General features: G+C 36.9%; 2 protein-coding genes across 6 annotated transcripts in view; one reads left to right on the top strand and one right to left on the bottom strand.

Moving 5' to 3' along the window:
- TSPYL5 (TSPY like 5) overlaps window positions 1-6823 on the top strand; it is a 330888-nt gene extending 324065 nt beyond the window's left edge. The window contains exon 2 of the mRNA XM_055348056.2: window positions 3620-6823. The gene's annotated coding sequence lies outside the window, so the exon portion shown is untranslated. The remainder of the gene's footprint in view (window positions 1-3619) is intronic.
- The window catches only part of CPQ (carboxypeptidase Q), a 495923-nt gene that overhangs the window by 185791 nt on the left and 294670 nt on the right, over window positions 1-15462 (bottom strand). The gene's annotated exons all lie outside the window — the stretch shown is intronic.

Raw genomic sequence — 15462 nt, 5'->3', positions numbered from 1 at the left:
CCCTGGACCACACTGACAATGGGGAGTCAGAAGTCAATCATCTCAAGTTCCAGGACTTTTTAGTGAACTTTAGGGTAGCTGAATGGCTTCCTATGATGATGACACCTGAGAACAACTTTTATTTGGATGCTTAAATTCTAGCTTAAACATAAGACAGTCAAAGAATGTTACAGACATCCCTAAAAGAAGACTTCTCAATGACCTGATTTTCAATGATCTTAAAAATCAGCGCAAGCTTCAGGACAGAGTGTCAAGGAGCCAACTTTACTTTGAAAGGCTCCATGCCTGCACAAGCATCCAGCTTGCTATCCAAGCACAGTACCTCTAGCTTTTAATCCTTTTATCATACTCCACCTCACATAGCATTAGCCTGGTCATCGCAGTTAATAACCCCTGTGTTGAGACTCTAGGAAACAAGCCAAATTTCCATCAGTATATTTTGTTTTAGAAAGGAGATGTTGCAAAAATTAAACATTTCATTTTCTTTCATCCTTGTTTAAAAGAATACTATTATCCTCATTCCCCAATCTCATCTTATTTTTTATTAGAATTTATATATCTTGGAGGAAAAATGACAGAATAGACATGTCAACTAGTTTTGTACCTAATATAAACATGATGAGAGCCAAGGAAAAGAATATATGTATTATGTATATATACCTAAAATGAAAAACTCTTCTTTTCCATTTACAATATAATGAATTGAAGCTTAACTTCAATATTCATAGTCAAATGTCACATCTGCAGGAAAAAGAGAATTATCTTAGTTTCGTAAGAATCAAGGGCCACTAATAAGCCAAAATGCTGATTAACCTTATAATGTTTGTGTATCACAACTCAAAAAGAATGGTCCGAAAATGATTTCTTCTAATTCCAAAGCTAACATGAAGCATAATCATGCTTTCCAAAGCACAGAAAACTCATCTTTTGTCCCCATAAAAGTGAACTCCAAGGATAAGGAGTAGGGGGAGCTTGAATGTTATAAAGATAGACCTGCTGGAGAGAACAAATAAAAATTAGCTTAGACTGAGAGTCCATAAGGAATAATTATTTTAAAAACATAACAGAGTTCATTGTAGGTTCTGGATATTAGCCCTTTGTCAGATGAGTAGATTGCAAAAATTTTCTCCCATTCTGTAGGTTGCCTGTTCACTCTGATGGTAGTTTCTTTTGCTGTGCAGAAGCTCTTTAGTTTAATTAGATCCCATTTGTCGATTTTGGCTTTTGTTGCCATTGCTTTTGGTGTTTTAGACATGAAGTCCTTGCCCATGCCTATGTCCTGAACAGTACTGCCTAGGTTTTCTCCTAGGGTTTTTATGGTTTTGGGTCTAACATTTAAGTCTTTCATCCATCTTGAATTAATTTTTGTATAAGGTGTAAGGAAGGGATCCAGTTTCAGCTTTCTGCACATGGCTAGCCAGTTTTCCCAGCACCATTCATTAAATAGGGAATCCTTTCCCCATGTCTTGTTTTTGTCAGGTTTGTCAAAGACCAGATAGTTGTAGATATGTGGCATTATTTCTGAGGGCTCTGTTCTGTTCCATTGGTCTATTTCTCTGTTTTGGTACCAGTACCATGCTGTTTTGGTTACTGTAGCCTTGTAGTATAGTTTGAAGTCAGGTAGCGTGATGCCTCCAGCTTTGTTCTTTTGGCTTAGGATTGACTTGGCAATGCAGGCTCTTTTTTGGTTCTATATGAACTTTAAAGTAGTTTTATCCAATTCTGTGAAGAAAGTCATTGGTAGCTTGATGGGGATGGCATTGAATCTACAAATTACCTTGGGCAGTATGGCCATACAAGTGGTAGAAGGATATGAACAGACACTTCTCAAAAGAAGACATTTATGCAGCCAAAAGACAGATGAAAAAATGCTCATCATCACTGGCCATCAGAGAAATGCAAATCAAAACCACAATGAGATACCATCTCACACCAGTTAGAATGGCAATCATTAAAAAGTCAGGAAACAACAGGTGCTGGAGAGGATGTGGAGAAATAGGAACACTTTTACACTGTTGGTGGGACTGTAAACTAGTTCAACCATTGTGGAAGACAGTGTGGCGATTCCTCAGGGATCTAGAACTAGAAATACCATTTGACCCAGCCATCCCATTACTGAGTATATACCCAAAAGATTATAAATCATGCTGCTATAAAGACACATGCAGATGTATGTTTATTGTGGCAGTATTCACAATAGCAAAGACTTGGAACCAACCCAAATGTCCAACAATGATAGACTGGATTAAGAAAATGTGGCACATATACGTCATGGAATACTATGCAGCCATAAAAAATGATGAGTTCATGTCCTTTGTAGGGACATGGATGAAGCTGGAAACCATCATTCTCAGGAAACTATCACAAGGACAAAAAACCAAACACCGCATGTTCTCGCTCATAGGTGGGAATTGAACAGTGAGAACACCTGGACACAGGAAAGGGAACATCACACACCGGGGCCTGTTGTGGGGTTGGGGGAGTGGGGAGGGATAGCATTAGGATATATACCTAATGTTAAATGACGAGTTAATGGGTGCAGCACACCAACATGGCACATGTATACATATGTGACAAACCTGCACGTTGTGCACATGTACCCTAAAACTTAAAGTATAATAAATAAATAAAAAAACATAACAGAAAGACGAGGTAATTTTTAAAACTTAATAGATACCACAAAGGAGAATGAATAATTTAGTTGTCCTCTCTCTAAATGCAATCAACTAAAATAAAAGAACATCATTAAAAAAAGACTGTTCACTTTCTTCATCAATGGACATTGTGACATTATTGTCATGTTGTGGATTTAGATTTTTAAAGTCAACACTCATGAGGTTGTCCCTGTCCCCCTAATTATTTTGACTTGTCATTAGATTATATTATCATACATTAAATCAGTTAAATCTCATCAGTCGATTGTAGCCATGTGTTGAATAATCACAACCTGTGGAAAACCTTAAAAAAAAAGAAAGAAAAGTGGACTTTTTTTCTCAATTGTGCATTTTTTGAAAAAACAATACAAACCAAAACATGTATTTTAAAATTTAATTTGTATTTATTAGCATAAACAGTATATTTTAATAGGCTATAAATTAGAGCAAGATTAAAGGAAATACAAGCATCAAAGTACCATTCTCACTAAATTATATTTCTCATTAAGTTTTGAATGTTAGCATTGCTTAACTTAACTCGGCCCTTGATACAATCTTGTTTAACATTTCCATCAATACCTTGGAGATATTCTTATGAATTTTAAGATGCTAAAAATATAAGATGAATCATTAATATGTTGGACCAAATAATCAAGATTGTAAAATATCCTGAAGCACAAATAATAGCTTAAAACTGACAAGATAATTCAGTGGGGATAAATCTGAAGCACACACTGCACTTTGAGAGGGTGAGTTGATAGCGGTCTGTCTGGCAACAATCAGGAAATTCAGGTGGTGGCCACAAGCATATTGAGCTAACAGTATCTCAGTCACGGGAAAATGTTTTTAAAGATTTTAAGGTTCATTGATAAAAATAAAATAATGCTGTTGATTATGTGAAGTAATACTCCCTTTTTATTCTAAATAAATCCAACACTTTTTTACTCCCTTTTGTTTCCCTCCAGGACACTTGAGGAAAGAGTTTGGAAAAGAGACGGTGGTCAGAAAAGAGCTGTCAGGATTTTCCAGTGTCTAGAAATGCATTGCTTGAAGAGCAGCAGAATATATTACACTGGAGAAGAGAAGACTGTAAGGGACTAGATGCTTCATCTGCAAGAAGAGTAGACTTTCCCTGAAGGAATAATCAGGCCAGTGAGAAAGAGCATATGCACATAGATTTGAGCTCAGTAAAGAATAAACCTGAGCAGTCCCACAAGGGAACAGTACTCCCCAGAGGATAAGCTGCCAAATATGGGCAGTGTTCAAGCAGAGGTGCAAGGAACACCTGCCAGGTAAACAATGGACACCTGCCCTGAGGAGGCCATGAGATAGATCATCTCCAAAGACACCATCAACCTCTATGAAAAGGAAGGATGGGCTTATTATGACCACTATTCAGAGAGAAGAAACTCTTAATGTTTTCCTGTGATATTAGTATTGTTTTCTAGTGCAAATTCCTATCATCATGCTGCTCTTCAACTGGAACCAAAACAAAAGTTTAACATTATATTATACTACTAATAAAATTAATGATTAAGGAAATCTGCCATCCTAAACAGAACCTTTTATGAGTTAAAATTTGCCTTCCTGAATTGGAGCTATGCTGTATTGACAACTTCCATTGGAACCCTGGCACATACAGTAGGAAGGCATAATAACTAAGATCCCTATCAATACCAACTTTTAGGGGAGAACTGCATACTTTATAGTGTCCTTTGATAATCCATGATGGACTGTTATTTCTACATTTGCCTGTTTTCACATTTACTTTTTATGTTTTGATTCTACAGATGGAAAGTTCCACAAAATTATCATCCACTGTGTAAAACAGTACTTCATTTTATCTCAACTAAAATTACTTTCTTAAGTATGAAATACATAACAATCATAATTTTGTAGACATTTCTAAATAAGACTTTTTTCTCTATTTACAGGCTAAAGATTGCTATACCCCTTATAATAGTCTCATCATGCCATTTTGGTGGTTCCTTCTGAAACTTTCTTGAATTCCACTAGATTTTGGAGATGTAGCAAGCAAAACTATGATGTATCCTATACATTTTTTTGTATGTTATATATAAACTGTAAGAACCTTCTTGACAGCTCCCAAGATTTACTCAATCTTTTTAATTGCATAGAGCTACAGACATTAGGAAAACTACAATGACTCTAGATTCCTTTGCAGGCTCCTACAATCACACCCTATCAAAGCTAGAATGACTTTAGGAGATTGTGGCCAACATTCTACTTTTCCACAGAGAAGGAATGTTTGCCCAAGTGGCAGGGCCTGAAAATAGAAGCCAGAGAGTTTGACCCAGAGCTGAGGACTATTTCAATCATATCCCTCTGTCTGCTTCACTAAAGATGGGGCAGAAGCTACTTTTGACTGCTTTTTTTCTAATGCATGACCTTTTATTTGAGTATGCTAAAAATTAATCTGCCAGTTTTTGCTTACTCACATGGCATAATGAGTGCTTTCAATAATTTCTCACTACCACCTTGACATGAGCAAGTTACTTAATCTCTCTAACCTTTGTTTCTCTCTCTGTAAAGTGGGAATGATAATACGAACCTTCCCTTAAAAAGTGTGTTGTAAGAAATAAATGAGATGACTTGTTTATCACGATCATATTCCTGGCACATAGTGCAAACTCTTTAAATTGTTTCCATTACTGATTATGTCATAATTATTGTAAGATGACCTCAAACATTCAAAAAAAACCAATTCTCTCTAGGAAAGATTCACTTGGGAAGCTGAAAAGCGTAAGCATGTTTTATACAGACTGCTTATGCGGGCATTGGTTTAGGGTACTATGCACTGCCAGTTTGAATTACAGGGAGTATCAATCAAAAGCACGTTATTTAGAAAGGTGAAAATATTCTAAAAATGTTGTTTGGTGAACCTAAGTTAAAACAGCATGAACTTATTCCACTTAAAAACATCCATACACCGTGAAATAGGTAAGTTACATTTTTATTTCAATAATAGCTTGCAAAAGGGGAAAAAGCTATAGCTCAAGCAATCATATACAAAACCTCTCTAAAAAACTCTGGAGTTACAAGGTAACCAGGTAGCATTGGTGAAAATGAATTCAGGTGTTTGAACTGAAGCTTCCCAAAATGCACCAGGGGCTAGTTTTGACCTGGTGATAGCGAATTTTAAGAATGTAAATTGCATTTACAGAGTTGGCAAGACTGGCCATAGACTGGCTCTCTCCCTAAAAGGGCCTTGAACACAGGGAGAATATCCAGAATGGGACCTTAGAGAAAGCATCAAAAGTCTGCCATATTTCACATAGAAATGAGAAGCTTAAGCTGGGGACTAAAAGTATTTCCTGATATCACATTTGAGCATAACCTCTGTAACGATTGACAAGCATGGGGAATGGAGAAGAAAAGGCAAATATCAGGTTTTTTTTAATGCCATTACAGACAAATTTTAGTGCAGCGTTGTTTAAAGATGAAAGAAAAAACTAAATGGTCTGTCAAAGAAGCATTATTTCATCTGTTTTAACTCTGTAACAATTTATGAGTTTTAATCTCCATAAATTCCTTCAGTAAACCACAATACAGTAGGACATATTTTAACCTTGTCTTTCTCCCTCTTATTACAACACAGTAATTAAGATCTGGGTTTCAGAGGCAAGCAGGCCGGGATTTGAAGTCCACCTCTGCCACTTACTAGGAACCTCAGCAAGCTGCTTGAGCTCTCTGCGCTCCCTCTTTTATGTATCTAAAAATGGATGTTAACATCTGTCCACAGAGTTGATGTAACAGCAATTGCAAGGAAGGTCCTAATGCATTGCCTAGTATCCAGTGTATGCTCAATCCATCTAGCATCCTAATTCATTTTAGAATTTAATTACATATTTTATTGTTTTCATAATGTCCAATTGCTGTGGTGTATGTTCTTGGTAAAAGTGGCTCTGATAGTAGTTCTGAAGCAGTTGAGGGGCAACAGACACACTCCCCTGGTGGTAGGGGCTGGGAAATGGAGAAAGGGTGCATAGCTTGAAAATTAAAAAGCCTCCTATTTCAGATTCTCACAGATTTCTACTGGGGAGAGGGGAGGAGGAGACCCTCCAACCTCAGCCTTCAGCTGAGAAACACCGGCCTTTCTAATGACAGAGACCTTTTTATTTCCTTCCCATGTATTCCTCACAAGGCCTGGCATACAGCAGGGTCAATAAGTCAATCTGAGTTTATTTGTTTCTGTTTAGTAATAAAATATGATTCAGAATCCAGCTAGTTCAGTTCCTTAAAGAAAACAATATTATGTTTTGTGATCAATGCATAATTAAAACAAATTTCCCATTAATTCCCCTGACCTTTACAATTTTAGTCACATAAACCCATTAAAGAAGTTTATTCTCGACTACTGTGTAATGTAACGTATTTTCTCTCAGTGATGAGTATAAACAATAAGTACATTAAAAAATGATGAACCTTTATTATAGTCTTCAAAGGTCAGAATCATGCAGAGCTATGGACAAGAAATTAGGACAGAAATATGCTTTAAAATGCTCCAGAAGTAATGGTGAGACTTCTGGTCAACATGATTCAGCAAATTCACACCATTATAAAACTCCTCCTATTCCAGACATGTGATAATTAGAGATGAAACATAAAAAGTAAACACAAAATGTTTATAGTTTGTCTCCAAGAACCAGATAAACATCTCTGTGGACTAGAAACGCATTAGAATCACAAGCAGTGAGTAAGTCTGAAGTCAGGGAACCTGCAAGGCTCCAGATTTAGAAGCCAGCACTGACTGCTAGGCATTCTGCTCCTACAGGATAAGAGAATCTAAAATTGGCTCACTGGAGATAAGGAGACCTAAGCCAGGTTAACTGTAAAGCCAAACAAGGAGGTTGGGCTAATAAGAAGAAGCTAAAAACAAAACTACAACAACAAAAAACACGACACACTAAGAGGAGCAGTTTTATAAAAATTTAAGCCTGTGAGGGAAAAGTTGACAAAGATGTGATTCAGACCCAGGCACAGAATCAAACCACCTGCTCGCTTGGTAACAGAGTATGTGATATCCCCAATATCACCATTGGCAAGGGTGGCTGATAGAACACAATAAAACCAGGGTCTGGACTGGAAGTCTTTCAGACCAGATAAAAGTGATCACAAAACCTCAAGGAAAACAAGAAAGGGAAAAAATGTAATAAAAAGTGAATGTAAAAACATCCCACTCAAAATGAGTCAGCAGACCAAAATTCCAAAACCCATGAAAAGGTATAATACTAAAAATGTCAACAAGAATTAAAGCATATGAATACAAAAAAAAAAATCAAGAAAACACAAATGAGGACAGTAAGAAAGGAAAAGACTGACAAAAGGACTATAGGACTAAAAGAAAACAACTAATGAAACCGCAATAATAAATCCTCCCCTTCCCAATTAATTATTACACTGAATTTTAATGAATTAATTCCCAATCAAAAGACATAGAGTAGCTGAATGGAAAACAAACAAAATACCCAACTACATGCACTCCACAGGAAACTCACTTTAGACTTAGTGAGACATACAGGGTGAAAGTGAAGGGCTAGAAAAAGGTATTCTAAGCAAATGGTAACCAAAAGAATGCATGGGTGGCTATCCTTAGACAAAACATACTTTAAGTCAAAAACTATCACAAGAGACAAAGAAGGACATATACAACGATTAAAAAGGTCAATCCATCAGGAAGATATAAGAATTATAAATATATATGCATCCAACATCAGAGCACCTAGATATGTAAAGCAAACATTGACAGAACTGAAGGAAGAAATAGATAGCAATACAGTAATAGTAGGAAACTTCGATACCACACTTTCAATAATGGAGAGGACATCAATATGGAAGATAAGTAAGGAAACAGAGGACATGAATAATACTATAGATCAAACCGACCTAACAGATACATATGGAGCGTTTCACCCAGCAGTGGCAGAATACACATTCTTCTTAAGTGCCCCCAAATCTTTCTCCAAGGTAGGTAACAAGCTAGGTTACAAAAAAAGTCCTAACCAACTTAAGAAGGTAGAAATCATACCAAGTATTTTTTCTGACCACAATGGAATGACACAGAAATCAATAGCAAAAGAAAAACTGAAAAATCTACAGATACATGGAAATTAAAGAACACACTTTTAAACAACCATTGTGTCAAAATGAAATCAAAAAGGAAATTAGAAATACCTCAATATAAACAAATGAAAACACAATATATCAAAACTTACAGGCTGCAGTTCACAAATTGGAAAAATTAATACTGTTAAAATGTTCATACTATCCAAAGCAACCTAAAGATTCAATGTCATCTTGTAACTGAACACAGGTCTGGCCACTCACTGCTTGCAGAGTCCAATTAACAAGAGAGAGGTCTGATAGAAAGAAAGTGACTTTATTAACCAAAACTAGTAATGGGGAAGTGGCCAGATTCCCTATCCAAAGTAACCACTTTGAATTTCTAGGAAGAAGCTAAGTATTTAAAAAGGGGAGACTTGATGTGGAAGGCAAGCAGGAGTTGCGCTAAGTACTAGATCTGCATGTCTTGTTTTGGTTGCTATATTGGGTCTTGGTCCACCTGGAGCATGGGCTGGCATCATCTCAACAATGGCCAAGTTGTTAACTAGCTACCTTGAGGTTATCTGAAATTTTGAAGCAGGGTTTCCGGGTTTGGTCTGCCTGTCTCAAGATTAAGTCCTAGAACTTTAAGTAAGCACATAATTAGATACTAGCATACAGTTAGATAATGATAGGAAAGAGAGGGACATGAAGTCTTATTTTAAGGTTAAGGGGAAACGCTTCTGCAGTTGGCTTCAAGGTTACATCTTGAGATTAAGGAGAAAAGAGAAAGGAGAAAAAAGTTTTAAAATGCATTTTTGAAGCCAAGCTGCTTGGCTACAATCCCTATCAAAATCCCCATAGCAGTTTTTTTTTTTTTTTTTTTTTTTTACAGGCATAGAAAACACAATTCTAAAATTTATATGGAACCACAAAAGGCCACAAATAGCCAAATCAATTATAAGAAAAAACAACAAAGCTGGAAACATCACACTTCCTGATTTCAACATGTATTACAAAGCTACAGTAATCAAAACAATATGGTACTGACATAATGACAGTCATACAGACCAATAGTAGGAGACAATGGGGATACATTTGAAAAATGTGTCATTTAGGCAATTTCTTTGTTGTGCAAGCACCATAGGGTGTACTTAACAAACCTAGATGATATAGCCTACTCCATTATAATTTTGTGAGACCATTTTCATACATGTGGCCAGTCATTGATCAAAACTGCATTATGTGGTACATGGCATATATACATGTTCTTAGTCAAATATATTTGGAAAATGCTGAACCAATATATCTCACTCTAGAGAAACCCATTGAATGATATTTTATGCAGCATTTCTCAAATGTTATATCCATGCATTCACCAAGAATTTATCAAACCACTGTGTGCTGGCCACCATACTATGTACTGGGGATACAGCAATGAACTTGACAGACAATGGCTCTGTTCTTCTCAATTTACATTCTAATTGGAGGACAGTAGATGTACAAGTTAACAAAAATAATTCCAGAGACTGACACATGATGTGAAAAAATAAAATCAAATTATATGACAGATAGTGGCAGAGACCTCAGCAGCCAGAAAACGGTCTTTCCAAGAAAGTAGGGTTTGAGTTGAGACTTGAATGATAAGAGTTGGCCACATGAAGCTCTGAGAAAGAGAACTACAGCCAAAGGGAGCAGCTGAAGCAAAGTCCACAGGGTCAGAATGAGTTTGAGTGCTGAAGTCTTTCTTCACAAGTTAGATTAAGTGGCGTACTGACCCAGGAAGCTCCATTTAGGGAATCTTGAGGTACCAGAAATACTAGTTTAATTTGGATTTCAGAATTATGGAGGGGCATGTTAATTTAGAAAATTAAAGAAATAAGTAAACACTCCCAAACAGATTCATCTTGCTGATAATAATTTTCTTTCAATTAGTGAAATGTGATACATTAAATCTAGAATCCCCCAAAAATATTCAATATAGCAAACTAACATGACAATTATTTTCTAGAATTATTTTTCTAATTATCAAATAATTTTGTTTTGGAAATGAAAGCAATGCAAATATCTGTTTTAGAAGTCCTATGGAATGGAACTAAAAGGGAAGAGTCGTTTTTGAAAAAAATTCTATCTTTCTACTATGGAAAACTGGCAAACAGACGAGTGCTGAAGATGAAATCAAATGCAAGAGGAGCTGGATAACCAGGAAGACATAAGCAGGGATATATCTTTTCACAAAGTTAATTGGAAAACCAGCATCATAGAAAGCGGGCCTGAAATGTGCAGTCTGTGATGCTGGTATCATCAACAGGTCAGCATGACCCAGGGATTCTGCAGTGCATGAAATGAGCAGCCACTGCTGAAGGCAAGTCACCTAGAAGTCACTGGAGCTGACTACAATTCACAGCATCACCAGTTTTGAACAGACAGCAAACACAGGGGAACCTGAAAGCAAACTAATAGTGTGGAGAACTTGCTTAAGAAAGAGGATATGGTTTAGGAGCAAGAAGAAACCAGTTAATGGAGACTTCGCCCTAGGCATATATGATAAAATGGGGACAAGCGAACAAGTTAATGGGAAGGGTTTTGTTTTAGTAAGAAATGAAACATCATATCATTAAACAGATTATTTTACAGAAATATGTTGTAATTCTTCCAACTTCAAACCTAACTTGAAAGAGGTGCTAAATTGGATATAGGTGCAAAAATAACCATGCTCCTAGGCAGTCTTTCATCTTGGAAAAAAAAAAACAGCTCAATCAAATCTTGTATGGAATGGAGTGCTTTGTTTAAATCAATTTCCTGATTAGATAGATTAGATTTTTAAAACATAGTTGTCAATCCTTCTTAAAGATATCAGCTAAGATCAATGGAACACAACAGACAGCCCTGAAGCACATCTGTGTATGTGTATACAAAATAATTAAGTTTGTTGTAAAAGATGCACCAAAATACCAATATACTATCTGCATTATGAAACATCTGCAACAATGGAAATTCAAAATGAGAAAACCCTCAATTTTATATTTGCTTCCAACATCCTCATGGATCTCCCCACACCCACTTTTGAGACTACTGTGCTCTCTGCCCCACTGACCCTGGCTGAACAGCAACCATGATCTCCAGGAGAGCAGGGCCCATGGCCATCCTGCTCATCATCCAATCCCTGCTTCCTTAGAGCACTCAACAAGCATTAGTTCCCCCAGAGCTCTTTTCTTCCTAGGGGGCTGACACTGGACATAGGAGATATAAGCTTTTCCACGAGCTTTAAGCAATCTAATTCTACAGCTTCTGGGGACACTGAAGAGAACTTCACCTGGAGACATGATGATGAGCGCTGGGGTGTAAAGTGAGTCCTGTAGCTTCAGCTACTGCTAAAAGTGAAAGGGAGTTTTTTTTTAATACCCTCTAGGAAGTACAATCCATAAAAAAAAGGAATTCGAGGTATTTCCCTACTACCCAGGCCACTGGAAGAATTTTTTAAATTGAAAAGAATAAATGTGCAAACACTGTAACCTTTTAGAAGTACAACTGTTCAAAAAGAGTATACTAGCAAGCTGCTCAAATATTCTAAAACAATGAGCAGCTTGACATTTTTCAAACCAATATTTAAAACTCAGATCCACATGTGCACTGGAAATTAATGCCATTTGTTCAACAATGATAGACTTGATTCATATCCACTCTCGTGCAGTGGATTATATTTGCTGATTTCATTAAACCTTCAAAAGGTTAAAGCTGGTTGACATATGAAAAAGTCCACACCTCCAGAACAGGAAATTTTGTACCAGTCCTTTTTTTTATTACTGTTTTTAATAACAAAGCTACACTTCAGAAAGAAATGGTACAGCATAGGACTCTGTTCCTTACTAGCATTGATTATATTTTCAAACTTTTATTATATCAGGATATACTGATGAGATGACAGAAGCAGGGGGTCATGAACAAATGGACTGAGCAGATTAGAAACACCTGAGAACTCCCAGAACTGCCTGGAGGGGACTTTGGAGGGAGGCTGCAGCTCTCAACCCAAGGCTGTAGGATGGAAAACTGGGTATGAACCATAATGAGACCACTTTTGGAATCTTGGCTGGTGGGCCAGAGGATATTTTGATCATAGACAGAACTCCGGGATTCAGTACTAAGCAATATCAATCGTCTTACTGTGTTTTTGATAACACTAAAAAAAAGAAAAAATTCTCAAGAGGGATTGTACCAGGACTAACAGAAGGGCTGTATAACTCCAGAGAGATTGAAGCCAGCCTTTAAATATGCTTTATAAAGTACTTGAATCAGGAAAAAAGAACTTCTTGACCATGCCAGAGACATATTATGATCAATGTGGGTTAAACTAGGGCTTCCAAAATCATGACAGTAATTTCTGCAGTAAGATCTTTAACATCTATTAATGTACAAAACCTTCCAGCCTCAAAGGTTTAGTAACACAAATAACTATTACGTTGTCAAACCCTGAGTGACGATAAGAGTCCTGGAATTAACCCCAATATGCATTAGAAGCTTCAACTACTGTACCTAGACACATTTTTGAAAAATTTCACAAACATACAAAAAGCTACAACACTTCTCACAGTGGTTATGTTATGACCCTACGATGCCCTTCAGGTATCTATTTTTCTACTCTTTTGAAAATGGAGGTTTCTTCAGATTCCTAATTTCCTCCATTATTTCATTTTAACTTAAATAAACCAAGAGGGCCAGCCTGCTACTTTCTTGCTGTGCAACATTATGCAAGTTACTTAGCTTCCCTGTGCCTTGGTTTCTTAACTATACAAGGAGAAGAGTAATAATACTTAAAGTGCTGCTTATTATGAGTATTAGCAGAATATATAGAAATCGTGCAGAACAAGGCCTGACCCATGGTAGTCAGTTATCAATGATTTGTATTATTTGTATTATTTCAATTGTATCTATGGATTGTATGAAAATAGGTCCCACCATTATATACAGAGAAAATAGTATATAGGATCTTTATAACAAACTTAATTATTGTGTACACGCATCTACAGATGCACCTCAGGGCTGTCTGTTCTGTTCCATTGATCTTAGCTGATATTCAAATTCTTAATAATTTACTTACAGGTCATTCAGCTTTTCTAATTAAAATTCTGGCCTGGGATTATCTGTTATTTTACAGTGAAGTGCTAGAGGCTTTCCAAAGAAAGAGGATTTGCACGGGTCTGGAAGGCCAGCTGCTGACTCCAGCTTTCTATCATTCAAGCCACTGGACATTACCTGGATCCAGTGGGAGCCTTCTAGAAAGCCAGGTCTCTAGTAAGTAATATATCTAGAATCCTCTCAAATGGAGCTCAACTAGATTAGCTATAAGTACATCATAGGAATGTCTGGCTGCAGCTCCTAGAGGTGACATTGAAAGTCATATTCAAAGTTATTTCCTGAAGTAAAGCCAAGGAGCCAAAGGGAAGAATGACAAAGAGGCACTAAACTGAATTTTTCCAAGTGTGGCTCTTAGAGCACCAGCATCAGAATTGTCTGTGACATCTGCATCAATGCAGACTCCTGGGTCCCGCCCCAGATCTAGTGAATCAGAATCTGAGCATGGGTCCCAGGAATCTACATGTTTTTGTTTTTGTTGTTTGTGTTTAAAGGAATATACATTTTAATCAAGCACTCAGATGATTATAATGGATGGTATATTTCCAGAACTGCTCCAGATATTCCACCCAGGTCATGGGACTGAGCCATAAACCTATGTTGTTGGTGATGGATCTTCTGTAACAGCTAGAGGAGCCATAGGTTGTTTGACCTATGTCTCACCTCTTTTATACCCCAAGGGTCTGTTTTTTCATTTGCTTGGTCCCTGCACCCAACCCAGCCTCAAACAGAGAAACCAAAACTACAAATCTCGCTGGGACCAAAGAAGGCAACTGGGCAGAGCTGGCCACCCTGAAAACTTTGCTCCAAGTACCCTACCTCTATAGGATTCCTTCCTTAACATGCATCTGGCAAGATTATCAAATTCCCATTTAAAAAACAATTGTAAGGGCTTAGGCTAAGAAGTAAGGTTTGCAAATCCAAACTCAGCCCCCTGCATTATGGGGATGAAAGAAGGGAATGGGATATGGTAAAATATCAAATAATTGCATTTTGTGGTTTACTTGTGAAATCAAGTTAAACAGTCTTTGGAAGGGCAATGCTATTTCAGGTTCTGCCAACAAAAGTAGCCAAATTGTTTCTCTAAGTTATGAATGAGGAATATACCATTCTCAGTTATTTAGATATTGCCAAATAAATTAATCTTCTCTAGAGGAAAGGATAAGGATAAACATTCCAGCTCATATATTACCATTAAAGAGATTCACTATTTCAGCAGTAGCTTGAATGGCTAAACACCTTCCTCTTTCACTTATCTGCCTTATTATCACTCTTTATCAGTTCAGTTTTCTTGCATTGCTATATTTAAAAATATAAAAATGATTACATTTAATTCATGGGTATGACAATAGGACTTAACAATGCAGTATGTATGTAAAGATATGAAAACGGTGCTTATCTCATCAAATAAAATTACAAAGTTTCATTCTAATTGTTTTAGAATCATGGTTCTCAGTTATATTCATGACATCCCTAGCAGGAAAGAAAAACATCACCTCTGGCAGGATGGAATAGGAGACCTGGAGGAGCTTGGCAAATTTTCCAGGGTTCCACAGCATGTTAGCTGGGAAACCTTCAGTTCTAAGCTGCCTTGGTTGCTCCATCTACCCAA

This window comes from Gorilla gorilla, chromosome 7, assembly GCF_029281585.2.
Source record: "Gorilla gorilla gorilla isolate KB3781 chromosome 7, NHGRI_mGorGor1-v2.1_pri, whole genome shotgun sequence".
Classification (NCBI taxonomy): domain Eukaryota; kingdom Metazoa; phylum Chordata; class Mammalia; order Primates; family Hominidae; genus Gorilla; species Gorilla gorilla.
The sequence above is the reverse complement of the archived record's forward strand: the minus strand, read 5'-3'. Positions and strand labels throughout refer to the sequence as shown.